We start from the raw sequence: 6,000 nt of genomic DNA, 5'->3' as shown, positions 1-6,000 counted from the left end.
AGTCCTCTGATCCAGACAGCCTGTAGCCCAAAACTGTTATATGGAAACATGAATGGTAATAACTCTATCACCAATTCCTTTGTTTAGGTTAGAATATTTACTTCTGCATTTTCCTCTACTGTAGATACTGATGTATATGGTACATATAATGGGTGAATTGGAAACAGACAAGAAAGTTAAATTTCACCATTTTTGTATTTTTAGGCCTTGAAAACTTGTGAAAGCATTGGAAGCTATTCTTTTAAAAGAGAGATATTTTTAAGCATTTTCTCAAAACTCGTATCTCTGCCAATAAATTATAGTCTTTATTTTGATGTAAATTAACACACAAAGATTTGTTGATTAACTAAAGTGAAAGCAGAAATTTTTACAAACCATGGCTATGATGTGTGATTTTAAGAGGGTTTTCTTACTTACTTGTATATTGTTTACTAATGTGCCACAGTTCAGTCATTCAGGTAGGAAACAGTAGAAAGAAAACACTTAGATACTTGTAGGGGATCAGGTACTTTTTTCTGTTTTATTGTTTGTTTGGAAAGCCTGTGGGATCATCTTCATATTTAGTCTCAATAGTATTAAATTTGCATCACTTATGAGTGAATTTAATATTGGGGAAATGGGTAAAAATCATTCATTTTGTGGAATAGGAAGTGCAATATATATTTTTAAGTAAAAAAACAAGATATGACAAAGTTAAGTAATACAAAAAATGTACATATATTCAGTACATAAAATAATTTTTTGAACATTCTGAATGAAGACTATCAAAAATGATTTAGACAATGGCATGGTTATTCAAATAAATGGAAACTTTCCATGATAACTACATTAAAGTAACACATTCGTTTATAGATAAAACCTACACATAAAATTACAATCTATGTACACATAGGTACATAATTTAAGGTATAATATAGAGAATGGTTTTAATAAAAGACAAGAATAAAGCTTTTATTATATTTAATTTTTCTCCCTTGGATTTCAGAAATTCTAGTAATATAATGCATGATAAAATGTAAGGATGCCCCCAACAAAATCAAATCAATCAAGACACATTGTAATTATATGTGTGAAAAAGCAAAGTTTATTTTTGCTTTTCCACAAAAAGCTTAATTATTTTAAGAAAAGGGTTATTTAGTGAAAACTTTCAATAAACATAAAATTACATGCTTCTAAGAGAGAAGATATTCATCAATTTTAGTAAACTGTAGGGGAAAATTTTTTTTTTTTTATGTCCAAGCATGAAAGAAACTAGAGAACACAGCTCATTTGAAGTTTAGAGCATACATTAAAACAAATAGTTTTTGTAAGAATTTGTTATCCTGGTCTGTACACAATTACCATCATTACTTCATTAAATGTCTGAAATTACTTTCATGTTTTAGACCCTAGGTAAAGAAGCTTAGGTTAATCATACTCTACAATTCATATCACATTAGCAACATCGTCCCAGAAAAGGATTCTCCCCGCTGCTTCTTCCTTTCTATTCCTCTCTTCTCCCCTTCCCTCCCTTCTTCCCCTTCCTTTCTCCCTTCTTCCGTTCTTCTCCCTTCTCTCCCTGCTCTTCTCTTCCCCTTCCTTTCCCTCTCTTCCTTCTCCTCTCCTCTCCTTCTTTTTTCCCTTCCCTTCCAATTCCTGCCTTCCCTTCCCCTCCACTCCCCTCCTCTCCCTTCCTCTCCCATCCTTCCCCTCCCGTCCCTCACTTTACTCTTTATTATACTTTGCTCACCTTACCTTATTCTGCTTTCCTCTTTTCTCCTTATCATTCTTCAGTCCTGTTACAGGACTCCCAGAGGCAAACATTCTAATAAGTGGAATGTGTACTTTTTGGTTCCATGCTTTTGCAAAATATGTATTATTTAGTTGTCCTGTATTTTTAATTGAGATAAATGGTTTGGGTTATACTGTGTGTGTGTATCATCCTCTTTTGTGTCTTTCTACAAAGAGCTATTTTTAAGGTTTACACATGTTGTTATGTGTTCCTCTAAATTATTGTTTCTGAGTTTTGCCTTTTACTGTAAGGTATGTATTCATAACTCTTAACCTGTCTATTTACATGGTTATAGGCATCCAGGTTGCCTCTAACTCCCTGACATCAAAGATTAGTCTGCAATGAACAACATCCTTGTAATTGTCCTCAAAAGGAAATGAATAGTTTAAGGATATGTAGTGGAGAATGGAAGAGGCCTCCATTCCATATCTGAAATGAAGAGCTGATTGTTTGCTAAACAAGAGAGAGTTGTGTTTGTGGGATGCAGTGTTTCTGAACAAGAAGACAACTGATCCTAGGATCGGGAAGCATGGAGTTCAGAGATGGCAAACTTTCAGAAGTAGGAAGGGTTGGATATTGGTTAACTTTTGGATGTGGAATTGAAATTAGTAGACTGTAGTTTTTGCAGATTGGCTAAATTTCATATTTGTGATTACCGATGTGAATTTAACATGATTTGGGATGGGTTTAACACTGGTTCTTATAATTGGCTCTTGGTATCATTGACACAGATGGATAGGATTTTTTTGCTAAATGTTTAACTCAGTATTTTAGACTTTCTTATTTCCTGATAAATATATTTAAAGCTATAAATTTCCCTCAAAGTATTAATTAATTAATATTTTGTGGAGTATGAGCCTTACTCCACAAAATATTAATTACAAAATGCTACGTGTAATGATTTCACTTTTATTTAACTTTAAATATTTAGTAACTTATTTTATGGTTTCCTCTGTAGCACAAGATTGTATTTAATATATAAATACATTTCTAAATATGTGTTGAGTAATAAAGAGCCCTCTCCTTCAACAATCCTGCTGCCTTTCACCACCTTCCCTTTGTTACTGTTTCTTCATTGTGTTATATTCAAAGTATCTGTGATACAAAGGGAAGGTGCCTGCCATCTGGTGGCATTTCTTCAACGAATTCTATCATTCAAACGGCACGGAATACTCATGTGAAGGAATATATGATAGCAATGAAAAGTTCTCAATTTGTACTTAATTTGTAAGTGGTTTCCACTCACTTCTACTTCTCATTCTTCTGCATCTCCTCCTTCTTAAAGGTTGACTGTGAAACATTTTTTAATTGCAAGGTTGCTGAACACATCCCAGATGGAACAGTAACTGTGCATGTCTAAGAATTCAGCATGCCGGTGTACCACAGTCATTTTTAACACAAATTCAAAACAAACAAAAAAAATGTTAAATATCAAGAAACAGAGCAAAACAAAGTATCTGTGATAAAAAAAAAGTCTCCAATTTCTGTCCTCTCTTCTTATCTTAACCCACCCCAATCAGTTTTACCCAAAGCGATCCTCCAAAATTTTTCGTATCAAAGTCTCAGTTGATCACTTCCTTCTCCTTGATTACCTTTATTAATTTCCCTTCCAGGATGCCATCCTGCCTCATCTTTTCAGTCTCAGATATTTTACTATGTAGCACCTCAGGGCTCATGGGACAAACTGTCACCGTCCATTCTCCAAACTCTGCCTCTTGGTGATCTCATCTTGTAGCGAGTCTTCAAATAAGTTGATTACACTCAGATAAGAATGTGAACTGTGCAGTGGGTTCAGTGTTCTGTCCACATCCATTACGCTGTTTGTTAATTATGCTATTCAGATCTTATATATCATTACTAATTTTCTGTTGGCTTCATGTATTGATACTAAAAGAGGCATGGAGGCATGTTAAATCTGCATTGTGATTGCAAATTTAAATCTCCTTATAGTTATGTAGCTATTCTTGTTTTGCATATTCTTGTTTTGCATATTAATATATATTTTAGTATGTATATTTTATATTTTATTTATTCCTCATTTTATATGTTTATATATTTATAAGTACATATATATAATTTTATATATTCATCATGAATTAAACCTTTTCTAGTTAAGATGTGACTATCTTTATCCCAAATAATGTATTTTCCTTAAAGTCTATTTTTGTCTGTTACAAGTACAGGTAACCAGCATTCTTTGGTACTATCATGACAGATTTTTTTCCTATCCTTTCACCTCGTATTTTCTGTACCCTAATGTTTTAAAAGTCTTTTTGACACAGCATTATATATGAAAATGCATTCACTGATATTTTTTTATCATCATTGCTTCTTAACTGGAGCATTTAGTCTATTTACATTTAGTATAACTACTCACATTCCTGTTTAAATCTCCTATCTAACTTTGTGTGCTGCTGTTTTTCTCCAGTTTTATCTTTTTGTTTATTTCTGTGCTTCTCTCCTTTTTCTTAAATTAATTAGATATTTCTTTCACTTTCTGCTAATACTTTGGGTGATATATGCTCTGTTTTGGCTATTTTCATTTTACTTCAAGAAATTAAAAAAAAAATTCTTCTCAAAGTCTTAAATAGTTCAATGCCTTAAGGAAAAAGGGCACTTCTTGAACAATAAATTTTTAAATACATTCATTTACTTCTCAATTTACCTCTTAATTTGGTGTTGCTTTTTAATTCTTTATTTAAATTTTAATCTTGCATAACATTTTTATTTTTAAAAAGGCAATAATGTATTTAACACAGTTTGTTGTGTTTTGATCTTTCCTCTATCACAAACATCCTATCCTGGATCTCTTGCGTTCTGCCCGAAATACGTTTTTCTGAGTTTCCTTTGGAATGGAAGCTGTTGGTAGAAACACTTTATAGTGCCCCATTCTTGAAATATTTTTTCTTTAAGAATAAAATTATAAGTTCAAAATTAATGAGTCATTTAGATATAAATTTTTTGTCATATGCCATTCTAGTGCAAATATGAAAAAGGGTATTTAAAGGAAATAAATTAGGGTATTTCTAATACTACACATTGATAGTTTAATTCACATGATTCAGAATCATCACTATATTTATCAGCACAGTTTAGTTATACAGAAGTTTGGCTTTCATTTTTCTGTCAATCTAATTCTTATTTCTTTTTAATCTCTTGATCAAGGTAATCTGTCACTTTTCACTGATTCTTCCTGAAATGCCTCTGTATTTTTGATGTTTTGCAGTTTTGCTTTGGTATATGTGTAGGTGTAAAATGTTTTTGTAATCTTGCCTGGAAATTGAAGTCTTCATGATGCAAATCATTCTTTCATTATTTCTGAAAAATGTTCAGCCTTTATATTTGTATTTGCAGATATTACTCCTTGTTTTCTTCTCCTTGCTCTTCCTTCTGGAACTTTACTTAGACACATATTAAGACTTCTCACAATATCTTGTATATCTCAATTATCAGTTTAATATCTTCTCTTTTCTTTTCTCTATGCTTAATTTTGAATAATTTTTTCTGACTTGTCTTCCAGTTCACTAATTCTGTCTTTAGCTATGTTTAACCTACTTTTAAATTCATCTATTTAATTATAAGTTTAATTACTGAATTCTTATACCTTAACATCTTGATGTGTTTTGAAATTAGTTATCCCCTTCAGATATTTTCAAGCTTGTTTTTTATTCCTTTGAACATGTTAAACATAGTTTTAGATGTTATTTAGATAGGTATCTGAAGATTCCAGTATCAGGCATATTTAATGTTTATGCTTTCCTTTTTTTTTTTTTTGCAGTACGCAGGCCTCTCACTGTTGTGGCCTCTCCCGTTGTGGAGCACAGGCTCCAGATGCACAGGCTCAGCAGCCATGGCTCACAGGTCCAGCCGCTCCGTGGCATGTGGGATCTTCCCAAACCAGGGCTCAAACCCGTGTCCCCTGCATCAGCAGGCGGACTCTCAACCACTGCGCCACCAGGGAAGCCCTATGCTTTCCATTTTTATTGCTAGTTTTAGCTCATAGTAAATTGTTTCCTTGTGTGAGTATTTACGTTTGAATATGAACTGGTCTTTTTTTTTTTTAATAAATTTATTTATTTTTCGCTGCATTGGGTCTTCGTTGCTGTGTGCGGGCTTTCTCTAGTTGCAGCAAGTGGGGGCTACTCTTTGTTGCAGTGTGCAGGCTTCTCATTGTGGTGGCTTCTCCTGTTGTGGAGCACGGGATCTAGGCATGTGGGCTTCAGTAGTTG

This window comes from Lagenorhynchus albirostris, chromosome 4 (genome assembly GCF_949774975.1).
Source record: "Lagenorhynchus albirostris chromosome 4, mLagAlb1.1, whole genome shotgun sequence".
NCBI classification, from domain to species: Eukaryota; Metazoa; Chordata; class Mammalia; order Artiodactyla; family Delphinidae; genus Lagenorhynchus; species Lagenorhynchus albirostris.
This window is presented reverse-complemented; position numbering follows the sequence as displayed.